This window comes from Lissotriton vulgaris, chromosome 1_1 (genome assembly GCF_964263255.1).
Source record: "Lissotriton vulgaris chromosome 1_1, aLisVul1.2, whole genome shotgun sequence".
In the NCBI taxonomy this organism is placed as follows: Eukaryota; Metazoa; Chordata; class Amphibia; order Caudata; family Salamandridae; genus Lissotriton; species Lissotriton vulgaris.
Window position 1 is genome coordinate 8,936,211 of NC_141685.1, and position 14,928 is coordinate 8,951,138.

A 14,928-nucleotide genomic window follows, 5' to 3' on the forward strand; every position below is an offset into this window, starting at 1 on the left:
GAGCAGGTTCTGCTAGCGACAAGAACAGCTGTCTGAGTCACCAATCGTAAAAACGGGATCCATTCCATTCACTGTCGTAAGGTGCAACCCGGATTGGTGGAGCCTGCTGTATTGACCGACCATCAAGAAATCCTGACTGCGGAGAAAGGCCGTGCTGTGGTACCTGACGATTCTGAGGGGCTCTTCCCGGACCGAACGACTCCTGGGATGAGGAGATATCAACTAAGACCACGGAAATAATTTGCTGCTGTTTAGTAAGTTGTCAGAACGGCCCCTGGGTTAGTGAAACGGAGAGCCGATGAGGCAAGGGGGGGGATCAGCCCTGCATTAGTGTAGCGACACCCATCTTGGCCCGCTGGTGAAGAAATCAACGGCTGCCTAGGGGGAAGAGTTCTGACAACCTTTTAGTTTCAGGAAGATATTGACATTTGTTCGAAATGGAGAAGAAGAGAGTCTTTTGTGCTGTAGGGTTTGTTGTTGCTATAGCAATTACTGCTATAACCACGTGGTTTGTCAAGGATGTAATTCCTGCCCGTGAGTAATATGTTGTTTCCACTCCAGTGCCTGAGGAGCATTTATAGGCTCCCATATCAAGAGTTGAAGCATCGACAGTCTTACCTGAACAATACTTTCATTCAGATGCTGCATCACACCCACGTTGCTACGAACGCTACAAACTGTTGGATATGTGGTATGATGCCAGCACATCAGAAGAAGGAGGGAACACCATTCATACCTCTCCCTTTCTCTCACAATGGCTCTTGTCGAGCATGGTACACTTTGCTTTTTGCTACACGGAAACCTACAGTGGGACGATTACTTTTCAGACTGAATAAAGAGTGCCATCAAGACAAGGAAGGCTACCCACAAGCCAATGGAACTATATGGGAGTGGGAGGAATATCGACCGGACAATGAATCGACTCCCTACATCTTCACAAACACTAGAGACACTGCTGGAAATAAAAAAATTGTGATTTCGGTGGCTCAAGCCCAAGCAGACCTGTGTGTCCAAAGTGTTGGTCATATTCCTGTGGGTGCCAGTGATTGCATTGTCGTACTGAATATTGATGGTCTAAATAACAGTAAGTTTCTGGCTTCCCATAATACCTATTTCGTTTGTGGTAATAAAGGTTTTTATTGTCTGCCTGCTGGGTGGTCTGGGGTGTGCTACGTATCGTTCCTATTGCCACCTTTTTTCTTAGCACCTGCGTCTTATCATAAAGACTTGAAATTATTAAACAATGTAACTGTAAATAGGTATAAACAAACTTTTTTCTGTTGATGATGTTGACCAGACTGACACTAGCCTGCAACAGTATATTGATTTCAATCTAGGTCTGTTTTTCTTTGTTGGAACTGCTTTAAACAGTAGAAAGATTCGACGATTGACTAGAGTTGTAGAAGCTGTGACGAATCAAACTGCAGCTGCCCTTGGAAATATCACTGAAGAACTACAGATTACTAGAATTGTTGCATTGCAGAACCGTATGGTCTTAGATGTAATGTTAGCAGATAGAGGTGGTGCATGTAGAATTATCGGAAGTAGTTGTTCATCCCGGACCACACACCATCAGTTTATAAAGCTATCAATAAACTTCATAAAATTGCTGCTGATATCCATGTCGATAATGGTACTTGGACCTTTTCTGGATGGTTCTGGACTTTAATTACTACATGGGGTTGGAAAGTTCTCACTGGCTTCTGTATTATTGTAGCAATTCTTTTTACATGCTGTGTGTGTATTCAATGTAGCCCCATGATATGTTCCTTATGTGTTTCATTTTGTATTCCTAATAAGAAAACTATTTCTGACGCTGCTTCTCAGAAGAACATAAACAAAGAGATAGCAGAAATGATGAGTATCGATATAAATGATGAGTATCTGGATTATCCTTGGAAACCGAATGTCTTCAGCAAATGCTGAAAGGGTCGTCTGTTGTAAATAAAACAGCGATATTGTTAAGCATACGCTGAAGACATGATACTTTCATGTATGAATTACGTTTCCCGCTTAACATCGAGTAATGTTCAGACTCCATTTTATTTAAGCGTCCACCATTTTGTATGCCCTATGAAACCGCGTGCTCCTCACGAGATGAGTCCTAACTCTTCACTAGATACCCACGAGATCTGCCCAGAAACAGTCTATAAATAACTCCTTTGTGCGTCTAGCGCATGCTCAGAACTGACCACTTCTGTTACTGATTAGGATTAGACTTGAATATGTTTTTGCGGGCCTCAAGAACCGTTAACTCCGCCCATGTATTGATCATGTTCTGAAATGTCCATATATGGTCGTAAATCATGCTCTGTGTTGTACCCGCCTACTTATGAGCCCCTTCATTGTGTATAAAATGGGACCATGCGCACAAGTTCTTTGTGCTACTCTGTACAGTGTAATAAACTTTGTCTTTGTATTTGCAGTTTCCGTGCCAACATTCTTTTCACAGTCTGAGGACTTCGTGCACAGAAGGGTGAACCCTTTGCACTTACGGGCCTTGCTGAGGCCTGTACTCATCACTTCACCTTGGAAGTAATGAAGTCCTGCACCTTGGAGTCTCTTGGCTCCTGCATCTTGGAATGTTTAAGGTCCTTTACCTTGGAGTCTCTGATGTCCTGCACCATGGAGACTCTGAGGTCCTGCACATTAAAGGCTCTTAGCTCCTGCAGCTTGGAGTCTCTGGGCTCCTGCATCTAAGAATATCTACATACCTGCCTCTTACAGACTCTGAAGTCCTGCACCTTGGATATTCTGGGGTACTGGACCTTGGAGTCTCTGACATCCTCCACCATGGAGATTCTGAGGTCCTGCTCCTTGGTGACTATGAGGTTCTTCACATTAGAGGCTCTGAGCTCCTGCATCTAGGAATATGTGAAGACCTGCACCATAGAGAAACTGAATTCCCTCACTTTGGGAATTCACAGGTCCTGAACCTTGGAATGTCTTTTTGCAGGCCTCTTTAGGCTCTTGGGTACTGCGCCTTTGAGTCTGTGACCTCCTGCACTTTAGACCCCACTGTATATCCTGCTTGTGGATATCACATTTCAAGGCTGCAGCCTTTGGTTTGGCTGCTTATAATGGCTGCTTCTAACACCTCCCTAAGATGGATCCTCAGCTTTTCTTCTATTTCTTGTTTTGAATTGCTCCCAGGCGTGTTCTGTGAAGCATTGGAGGATTATTCCCTCTGTCAGGACCCACACTGCTTTTAGACTATTCAAAATGATGTGCACTGGATAGTTCAAGTTTGGCATTTATATAGCGCACTACTCACCCATAGGGTCTCAAGGCGCTTGAGGGAGGGGGGTAGTTACTTGTCAAATATCCAGGTTTTGAGTTGTTTTCTGAAGGAGAGGGGGTTCTGAGAAAGGCGGAGGTGGGCTGGGAGGGAATTCCAGGTTTTGGCCGCTAAGTAGGAGAAGGATCTTCCCCCCATGGTGGACCTGTGGATGCGTGGAATCGCAGCGAGTGCTTGGTTGGACGATCAAAGTTTGCGGGTGGGGGTGTAAAAGGAAAGGCGCGTGTTGAGGCATTCGGGTCCTAGATCGTATAGGGCTTTGTGTGCGTGGGTGAGGAGGCGGAATGTAATTCTCTTGCTGACGGGGAGCCAGTGGAGGTCTTTCAGGTGACTGGAAATGTGAGCTTTGCGGGGAACATCTAGAATGAGTCTGGCTGAGGTGTTTTGGATACGCTGGAGTTTTTTCTGTAGTTTGGCTGTGGTTCCGGCATAAAGGGTGTTTCCGTAATCTAGTCGGCTTGTGACCAGTGCGTGGGTGACCGTCTTTCTTGTTTCGGTGGGGATCCATCTGAAGATTTTTTTGAGCATACGAAGGATGTTGAAGCATGAGGAAGAGACAGCATTGACTTGTCTGGTCATCGATAGGGAGGAGTCTAGGATGAAGCCCAGTTTACGTGCGTGGTCCGTAGGAGTGGGGGCGTTTCCCAGCACCGGTGGCCACCATGAGTTATCCCAAGCGGAGGGGGATTATCCTAAAATGAGGACTTCCGTTTTGTCCGAGTTCAGTTTTAGGTGGCTGTTCTTCATCCATACGGCCACATCTTTCATCTCTTCGTGTAGATTTGTTTTGGCGGTGTTTGGGTCATTGGTGAGGGAGAGGATCAGCTGGGTGTCGTCTGCGTAGGAGATGATGTTGAGGTTGTGTTGGCGAGCAATGGATGCGAGGGGACTCATATAGACGTTGAAGAGTGTGGGACTGAGTGATGAACCTTGTGGTACGCCGCAGATGACTTTGGTGGCCTCTGATTTGAAAGGGGGGAGGCGGACTCTTTGCGTTCTTCCGGTGAGGATCGAGATGATAAATTCTTTTACGATGTTGAACAGTTCCTTGCTGCTCTGGGCGTTGTCGTCGAGTCGATCCTTGAATGCTGTTTTCTTGGTGGATCGGATCAGTCGATGGTGTTTACGGGTGGCGTTCTTGAAAGTGGCTAGGTTTTCGGTGGTTGGGTTTTTTTTCCAGGCTTTCTCGAGGGTGCGGCATGTCTTCTTCGATTTCTTAAGTTCATCATTGAACCAGGGGGCTTTTTTATGACCTTGTTTGGTAGGATTGTTTTTCAAGGGTGCTAATTCGTCAGCGCTGCGGGTGATCCATTGTGCAAGATTGGTGGATGCTTGGTTTGTGTCTGATGAATAGGCAGGGGGGTATTAGTGGAGCGATGTGAAAAGCTGGTCGGTGGTGATTTTGTTCCAGTTTCTGCGGGGAATAGGTTGTGGGTGGTTGTGGGTCCTGGTCTTTTTGTAGTTGAAGTGCACACAGCTGTGGCCTGTCCAATGGAGAGCTGTGGTGTGATCAAAGGAGATGTGTTTGCTGGATGTGAAGATTGGGTCGAGCGTGTGTCCGGCACAGTGGGTAGGGGTGTCCACAAGTTGTTTGAGTCCGAGATTTGCGAGGTTGTCCAAAAGGGTGGTAGTGTTGTTGTCGTTGTTCTTTTCTAGGTGGAAGTTGAGGTTGCCTAGTAGAATGTAGTCCTCGGCGGGGAGGGCGTGTGGGCTGATGAAGTCAGTGATGTCTTCGCTAAATTGTGTGCGGGGTCCTGGTGGCCTGTAGATGAGATGCCTCTGAGTGTGGTCTTGGAGTCGATGTGAATCTGGAAGTGGAGGTGTTCGGCGGTTGCGAGGTTGTCGTCGTAACTGGTCGTGATGCGAATGGTGTCCTTATGAACAATGGCAATGCCTCCTCCTATTTGGTTGGTGCGGTCCTTACGGATAATCTTGTAGCCTTCGGGGATGGCTGTGGCGATGTCGGGTGTTGATGAGGCGTTCATCCAGGTTTCTGTGAGAAAGGCGACGTCCGGCGATGTGGTGTCGAGTAGATTCCAAAGTTGAATGGCGTGTCTGTGTACTGAGCGGGTGTTAAGAAGGATACATTTCAGGTGGTTGGTGTCGGGACTCTGTTTGGTGTTTGTGGATTTGGTGAGGGTCCTGATGCAGTCAAACTTGCAGGAATTGCAGGTGAATGGTCCATGGGTGTGTCCTGGGGCGGCTTGGACGCAGTTAAGGAGTCGGCTGGGGTTAAGTGCTGAGAGGGTGGCGGCGTCGTATGTAATGCGGGAGGAGTGGTATTTGTGGGGGACAGGGGGTTTGGCGCTGGGCGCGCGCCAGGCGCGGACGGGCGTAGACGGGCTTACCTTTGGCGTACCTTCGGCGCGCATGGGGCGCGTCCGCTGCGCATGGACGCTGCACATAAGTGCATCCGACATAGGTGGATCTGGGGGGGGGGGGGCGGAGCGTGGGAGGGTCAGCTTGGAGGCGGGAGCGGGGAGGAGACACGGGCCACGAGACAACAAACAACAAAATGGCAGTACAGAAAGCGAAACTGGGGCACAAAGTCACAAACACAATAATGAGGCTAAAATCAATAATTAACAAAGCTATGCAGCGCAACTTAGCTAAAATACGAATACAAAAACGATACCAGGCGCTATGTCAGCGTCGAAGCGCTCTGGGATTGCAGGCGATGTCAGGCGCTATCACCGAGGCAGGCAATACAATTCAGCAGGAGGAGGGGTGCAGGTAAAGTAAGGTGAAGTGGTGCAACAAGAAAGCAGATACAACCTTCTCCAATTCTTGCCTGTGTCTCCTTCACTGGCCTTTTCTCTCCCTTCCTTTATATTTGTCCCTCTTCTCGTCCCCTTACTGTTCAATCACCTTTGTCTCTTCTTCCACCTCTCTTTCTCTTTTCACCTCCTCTCTCATTCTGAGTATTTCACTCTCTCCATCTCTGGAGCAGTTTCAAATAATCGATGATTGGTTTGATGGTTTGATTGGTTTGATGCTGACCCACGAGGATGATGTGGGTTGAAGGGAAGTTATTGACGGATGAAGAAACGTTCCTTAACACCAAAAGCAGATCTGAGGAGAGTGGGGTTTATGAAGACTGGAGGAGCCCTTAGAGGAACACAGAAGGTATATGCTACTTACCAGTATGCATCTGTTGTTGGCATGTAGGGCCGCTAACATTCATATCTGTGCATAGATCGCCGCCTAGTGTTGGGTCCGGATGATTGCACATTGTTGTCCTGGAAGAGTCTTCGAAGTATCACAAGATAGGTGGCTCCTCCCCTGGACTACAGTACGCATGGGCATTCCCTCCATCCTCAGATTGTTTTTCGCCGTTGTGGCAGAGATGGAGTCTAATACAGTAAGTGATGTCCATGCTTGAAAATAATTCTGACTGCTACAGCTGCGACAGGCACCGGGGAGGATGGGCGGGCGATATGAATGTTAGCAGCCCTACATGCCAAGAACAGATGCATACTGGTAAGTAGCATATTCCGTTCAAGACATGTGGGACGCTAAATTCATATCTGTGCATAGAATGTATAGCAGTCTCTCCCCTAGCGGTGGTTGCCCGTGCCAGCTGCAGCAGCCTGAAAGAGGGTTTAAGAACAGCCTGTCCTACAGCAGCTTGCTGTTTGGAGTGCACATCTACGCAGTAGTGTTTGGTAAATGTATGTATGGTATTCCATGTGGCTGCTCTACATATGTCCTCTAATGGAATGTTTCCCAGGAAAGCCATGGATGCCCCTAGCTTGCGTGTTGAATACGCTCTTGGGGGAACTGTTAGTGTGCGTTTAGCCTTCTGATAGCAAATCTGTATACACTTAACAATCCATCTGGCTATACCTGACTTAGAAATGGGTTTGCCTTTGTGCTGTGGTGAAAAGGCAACAAAGAGTTGTTTAGTCTTCCTGAAATCCCTCGTCCTGTTTATGTAATACAGGAGAGCTCTTTGAACATCCAGTGTGTGCAGAGATCTTTCTGCCACTGAATCTGGATTCGGGAAGAATACTGGCAGTTCTATAGTTTGGTTGATGTGGAACTGTGAAACTACCTTAGGCATGAATTTTGGGTTAGTACGTAGCACTACCCTATTTGCGTGAACTTGGATAAAAGGTTCTTGTATAGTTAGGGCCTGCAGCTCACTAACTCTCCGTAGCGACGTGATCGCTACTAGAAAAGCCCCTTCCATGTTAGGAACTGTATCTCACATGAATGTAGAGGTTCAAAGGGTGGCCCCATCAGTCTGGTCAGAACTATATTCAGATTCCAGGCTGGCGAAGGTGGTCGTCTAGGTGGAATGACTCTCTTGAGCCCCTCCATAAAGGCCTTAATGGCTGGCACTCTGGACAGGGAAAGGTGCTGCCTATTCTGTAGATAAGCTGCTATTGCAGCTAAGTGTATGCGTATGGAACTGTATGCCAGATTGCATCTGTATAGATGTAACAGGTAACATATAATGTTCTGTGTTGATGCATCCAGCGGATTCATGTCATTATTTGGAACAGTGAATGACAAAACGTTTCCATTTAGCAGCATAGCATGCTCTGGTCGTGGGCCTTCTTGCCTCCTTGATGATATTCATACAATCAAGAGGCAGATTCCGATACCCAAATTCTATGACTTCAGGAGCCATATCGCAAGGTTTAACTGTTGCGGATCTGGGTGCTGAACTTCGCCATGGCTCTGAGTGAGGAGTCTGGGTGTGAGACGCAGTCTTTGATGAGGCACCACGGAAAGTTCTAGGAACGTGGTGTACCATGCCTGCCTCGCCCACGTTGGAGCAACTAGGATGAGAGTCATCGAGTGCTGTCGCAGTTTCTGTGCCATAGTGGTATGAGTGGGGCTGGCGGAAAAGCGTACGCAAATCTGCCTGACCAGTTCATCCATATCGCATTGCCCTGAGACTGCGGGTGTGGGAACCTGGCGGCGAAGCTTTGGCATTTTGCGTTCTCTCTTGTGGCGAACAGATCTATTTCTGGGTGTCCCCACTGCTGAAAGTACGGTCGCAGCACTGATGGATGAATCTCCCACTCGTGCATCTGGTGGCTGTGTCTGCTGAGCAGATCCGCCATCTGGTTGTCTTGGCCCGGGAGGTGTTCCGCCATGAGGAATATGTTCCTCTGAATGGCCCACTTCCACATGCTTTGAGCTAGGTGTGATAGCTGTGGAGAGTGTGTGCCTCCCTGCTTCTGTATGTAATACATAGCCGTCATGTTGTCTGTCCGGATCAACACGACTTTGTTGCACAAGTGTATTTTGAATGCCTTCATTGCCATGAAGATCGCCATCAATTCCAGCAGGTTGATGTGCATCTTCCTCTGCTGTGCCGTCCATAGTCCCTGCACCGTGTAATGCAGGAGATGCGCTCCCCATCCTAGGAGAGATGCGTCCGTCGTTAGCACTATTTGTGGGACAGGCTCTTGGAACGGTCGTCCCTTGCAAAGGTTTTGTGGATTCCACCAATGCAGAGAGTTGTACGCCCGACCGCTCACCAACACTAGGTCTTTCAACTGTCCTTGAGCCTGGTTCCACTGACGTTCTAAGCACTCTTGGAGCGGACGCATGTGCAGTCTCGCGTGAGGGACTATGAAGATGCAAGAGGCCATCATGCCTATCAACTGCATAAACACCCGAGCTTGGAGCGAGTGTTGTGGTCTGAATTTGTGAATCAGCAATTGCATTCTGTCGATTCTCAGTGAGTTTGGCTGTGCTGTTGCTGCTAAAGTGTCTATCGTCGCTCCTAGGTACTGCTGTACATGAGCGGGTTGGAGATGAGACTTCTGATAGTCTAGTGAAAATCCTAGACTGTGCAGGAGATGAATTGTACCGGACATGTGGCTGGCACACTGCTGGGCTGAATTTGCTTGGACAAGCCAGTCGTCCAGGTAGGGGTAGACATGAATGTGTTGTCTCCGAAGGTGTGCCGCCACTGTCGCTAAGCACTTGGTAAACACTCTTAGGGCTGTGGTCACCCAAATGGTAAGACCTTGAACTGATAATGCTGGTTCTTTATAGTGAACCTGAGGTATTTCCCGTGTGCCTGATGTATAGGTATGTGGAAATATGCATCCTTTAGATCTAACGTTGCTAGGAAATCTCCCTGACTGAGCAAACGTAGCCCCTTTTGCAGAGTGAGCATGTGAAAATGTTGAGAGGATGAACTGGTTTAGGGGTCTCAGGTCTAGAATGGGTCTGAGAGACCCATCCTTTTTTGGAATTAAGAAGTAGAGAGAGTACACCCCTGTACCGTGTTCCTCTAGAGGCACGAGTTCTATGGCCCCTTTTTGCAGCATGCTGGCCACCTCTTGCTGTAATAATTGTATGTGTTCTGTGGACATAGGATGGTGTCTTGGGGGTATGTTGGGTGGAGTGGAGGTCAGTTCTAGACAATAGCCGTACTGGATAAGTTGTCTCACACACCTGTCTGTGGTAATGCCTTCCCAGACTGGCAGCAACTGTTGGAGTCTTCCCCCGACCGGTGTTAGATGGACTGGGGGCAGTGACAAGACGTCACTGTTTGTTATTTGCGGAGGACCTGGCGTTGTTATTTCCACGTCCTCTGCCCTTGGTACTGTTGCCACGGTATCCACCCCTATTGTTCTTGTTATAGGTGGTCTGTGTGCCTCCTTTATTGTATTGCGTTTGCTGAGACGCTTGCCCTCTTGAGGTCCCTCTGTTACTTGAGCGACGAAAAGAACCTCCCCTGAACTGTTTAGACTGTAAAGCACCCATGGATTTAGCCGTCTCAGTGTCCTTTTTAATCTTCTCAAGGATGGTATCTACGTCAGGCCCAAATAAATAATCTGGGTTAGTTGGGTGATTGAGCAAACTTGTTTGTATCTCTGATTTGAATCCTGAAATTCGTAACCAGGCATGCCTCCTGAGCATCACACTAGTATTAATGGTCCTAGCGGCCGTGTCTGCTGAATCCAGCGCACACTTGATAGTTGCGTTTGATATCAGTTTCCCTTCCTGTATCAACATTTCTGCTCCCTCCTTATACTCATCAGGCAAGTGTTGTAATAGTGTCTCTAATGTATCGTAGTGAGCCCTATCATATCTGGCCAGCAGAGCTTGTATATTGGCTATCCTCCAGATATTTGCTGCTTGAGCAGCAACACGCTTCCCAGAAGCCTCTAATATTTTAGATTCTTTGTCTGGAGGAGCATCACCACTTGTCTGAGAGTTCGCCCTCTTCCGGGCATTTGTACTGCCTCCGAATTCGAGACCCAGAATGTCAAAGCCGGCTCAGGGCGCCGAGCAGACAAAGAAGGTGTCCAGCTTTAAGGGAACGCAGGCCACTGAGGAGGAGGTTGTGTTCCAGCCACCTTCATATGATAACCAAAAGAAGCTGTTGTTCATCAACTCTGACTCTGGTAGACTCACCATTTACAAAACGAAGATTTTACCAGAAAGACCTATGGAATCATATCAAATTCCCCTTAAGAGGAAAAGAGAGTCTGCTTCCTCACCAGTACTTTTTGAGCCCCGTGAAGCCATATGGTCAAGATTTTACACATTCCCCCACACATACAATTTAATGTGCGATGCAATACACATGTGTTAGGTGAACACATCACCATAAAAGTAGCAGTATGCTTTACATTTTAATGACTGCTCTAAAACCTTTCCCTTCAGAAAGACTGAGTGTTAATCCCAAGTGCGTGAAACATGTTTCAGCACTGCCTCCTAAACGTAAAGAATCTGTGCGTAATGTACCATGATGAATTAACCTCTGAATGTGAAACAATAGGCCTGAACACCATGGGGTATATTCACAAGAACGTGTGATAAGTACCGCAAGAGTAGTGTAACGCAACTTTCAACATCGCAGCCTATCGCTGGAAAATAACCCTGTGTCAACGTGAAATTCACAACAAGGCGGTAGCATGTGTTAGACACCAGATAACGCGTCACATGTCCGTGTGAAAATCACAAATGTCCCTGACTTGACTTGACTTCGACACCTCCACTGAGGCACTGGTAACACAAACGGAAATATGGCAGGCCATCGTCACCAACGTCAATGCAGTCGGAGTGTCGAGGAGGTCACTGGAGGAGGTCAAGAGGCGCTGGCATGAAGTGCACAGCCAAACCAAGGAGAAGCTCTCCCCCAACAGGAAGGCAGCAAGGGCGACTGGAGGTGGGAGTCCTGCGCCACAGGAGGAGCTGGATGAGCTGGAGGAAATGGTGGCCACAGTCAGCAGTGTGAAGACGGTGGCAAGAATTGGGGGCCTGGAAACAACACTATACGACCTGACCCAACAGCAACAGGATGAGTAACTGTCTTGACTGGGTTTTTCGTCCTATTTGTGAGTGATGGTGACTTTAGCCTACTATCATCTTATTATAGTGGTTAGAACCGGAGAATAGGCCTATTTACAAGGCGAATCCATCGACTTATACATAATCCGACGCTTTTACCTCTATTTTTAGGACCCATAAGCTTATGGTAGTGGATAGTCCCGTTAATGTGGGTATTATGTTGCCCTTTTATACAGATACTATGGAGTTATTCCCCTTTCTTGCTTATTTCGGGCCCTGCAGGCCCGAAACAGGAGAGACTCCATCTTTCTTTTCTGCCTCGGCTGCTCGAGGCGCTTGTAGGTGAGAGGTATTGTTTTAGCTTTGAGTTGTTTTTGCTTGGAGAGAACCGGCTCAGGCTGGCCCTTATCGAAAGACTGCATTTTTCTCTATGTTGAAGACGCAACATCAGGCCGGTCGGCTGGGAGCGCGTCCTTGGCATGGAGTGGTACAAGAATTTGGTGGGCGTCAGGTTACTGGCTGGAAATTTCCAAGCAGAAAGAGGGTTCTATATTAGCGAAAGTACAGAGAGGAGGAGTAGCCATTATCCTGTCAGCTAGTCGCTAGCATCTTATAATCTGGAGCAGACAATCGCCATTTTGAAGTCTGGAAATATTGAAGGCTGATGATCTCTCAAACTGATCAAAGCATATATGGAAGCAGTCAGTGAGCTTTGACCCCGAGGTTAGAGCATGCAGAGTGAAAAAGCTCGTAGATCGACTGAATATTAGAGCGGTGTAAGCTGACTCATAAGATCGAAGCAGGACGTCGGAGAAAGTCTGTGATAGAGAGAGAAGCGAGGAGTAATACAGACTGCCGAGAGTGAAGCAGACAGTACGAATAACAAGAGAGAGAGGTTCCGGTGACCTGGAGGAGAGCAGAAAGGAGACAGAGCATAGCAGTGCAGACGTGTATCCGTGACTGCAGGGGTGATCCCAGAGATGGTCCAGGGCAAAGACAAGCAGGGAACCGAGATGACAACTAAGTCCAGACCACGTACTCATAAGGTGAAGTCCGCCCTTTCCCAGTAGTGTGCACATATCTATCCTAATTCTTTCATTTGCTTTTTAGGCTATATGTTTATCGATATCATTATTGTATTTTGTTAGCGTGTAATAAAAGGGACCCCAGGTTCTTAGTGAACCAATGTGTGAGAGTTATTTGTGCGACAAGACTAACCTTTTCTTCTAGCTAGATGCTGCTATGTGGATGGAGGCCTATCCCGTCCAGGTAAGTGGTGAACAGACAATTAGGAAGTAGGGAGCGTTTGATTCACCTAATAATTTCTACACATCAGAATTTCGGCCATCTTTGTGTGAGGATTGGACTACCTATCTGCTACATACAGAATTCCAAACATATATAATGCCCATTGTAGTTACATGTAGTGATGTTTCCCATATAGAGAGAAGGAGGGATGCATAGGAAGTGATCGCCGATGTGTTGCGGCGTTATTGGTACCAGTGTGAACGCTTGTGAGCGTATAGCCAATGCCGGATTGTGTTGGTTGTGTTATGTACCGAAGGGATACGGTACGTGTACCCGCTGGATTGCGGCTTGTGTGATACGCTGGGGGGATACAGCGTTTATACCCGACAGAAGACTGCGGCTTGAGCGAGCACCAACCAGGGTTGGTGTGCAATGGTAATCTCATGAGAACTGCCCTTTCACGGGTGAAGGTTGGTAGTATAGCCTGGGTATAACTTACCGCGAGGCTACCAAGTGTGAATTAGTGTGGTATAGAATAGTAATTTGGTAGATATTACTAGCAATCCCTATAGATTTGGAGGTGTTGTACATAATATATGCATGTATATGGCTAATTCTCCTTCCCAGGAGAGGATCTAGTGTTCAGATAATGAGGTAAGTAGGCCCTGAGGAGGGAGGTGGTTACGTTTCGGCTGGGTGAGTAATATCTTGGTGAGCTGATTCTATCTAGTCCGAAAATCCAGTCGTTACAGTAACGACCAGGGACGGTGGGAGATGGGCACAATGGCACACATGCACAATTATGTGTAGCACACTGCACACCCACAATGATCATGGAACATGTCACTGATAGCCTTGGCACACTGCAGCACACATAGAAACGCTAAATAGGCCCCGTTCACAATGTGCACAAAGGGGCCCCCTCCAGATCACCAATATCACAACTGACCCATGCACATGTGCTGAATCCAGCAAAGCAGCGGCTCTGTGACCCACACTGACTATGCAAGTAACACTGCATGCGCGATAGCATGGCAGCAGCCCAACAACATGAGATGGCCCACAATTCGATATGGAGGTAGCCCAGTACGATCACATCTGTAATGGAGCGCGTCACACTCTGACATGTCCACACACACACACATAACTCATGCCGTACAATACACGCAGCATGGTCCCGCACATGCGTAGTAACTGTCCACTCACATCTGACATTGCCTGACACTGTGTGATGATGTTGTACGGGTACTACCACACATCCGCCATATAGTCGAAAAACACATTGACTGCCATCAAATAGCCAGCTCCACCAAAACAGTGACAATGTACATGGGCATGCAGTCTGAATGGAAACATCTGAAAAAGTCCAACATACATGTGTATCTCTGTTAACCTGCATCTTGGGGGTCCTCTGTGGTGATGTTTTTTGCGGCTGCTATCGCGGGAAAACTGGTAATGTGGGCTGTTAGCACCAGCTTGTGAATGGGGGGGTACATTTATCACGACTTCGCCTGTGATAAAGTGCCATTAATTCGGCGATAGCTCCTTGTGAAAATGCCAGCAAGTGTATTATAATATTGTAAAGAAGCAACTGTAGACCTTTGAACAACTGAAGTACAAGCCTCTCTACTATAACCGTCCTGATCTCAGAATTAGTTCCTTTCATTCAGTTGCTAATTCCCCAGAAATCTTTAAAAACTTGTGCCCACTTTAATTTTTATCACTAATTTAACTCTGTTTACTGGGCCACTCATGGTCAGACAGGGACAAACAAACCCTTACTTATGCTCCTTAAACTAAGGGACCAACGACCCCGCCGCCGCCAGAGCCAACCTGCACGAAGGGATGAGAGAGGTAGCCGAGTGGATGACGACGAGCCGCCTGAAGCTGAACACAGATAAGACGGAGGTCCTCATCCTGGGCTCCTCGCCCTCCGCCTGGGACGACTCCTGGTGGCCCCCCCCTGGGCACCGCACCCAAACCGACGGACCACGCACGCAACCTGGGTTTCATCTTGGACTCCTCCCTCTCCATGACCAGGCAAGTCAACGCCATCTCCTCGCCGTGCTTCAACATCCTGCGCATGCTTCGGAAGATCTTCTGGTGGATCCCCA

The 14,928-nt window shown here is 47.7% G+C and overlaps 1 pseudogene; it reads left to right on the forward strand.

Moving 5' to 3' along the window:
• Nucleotides 1-437: 437 nt before the first annotated feature.
• Nucleotides 438-1,926, forward strand: LOC147736950 (uncharacterized; annotated as a pseudogene).
• Nucleotides 1,927-14,928: the final 13,002 nt, after the last annotated feature.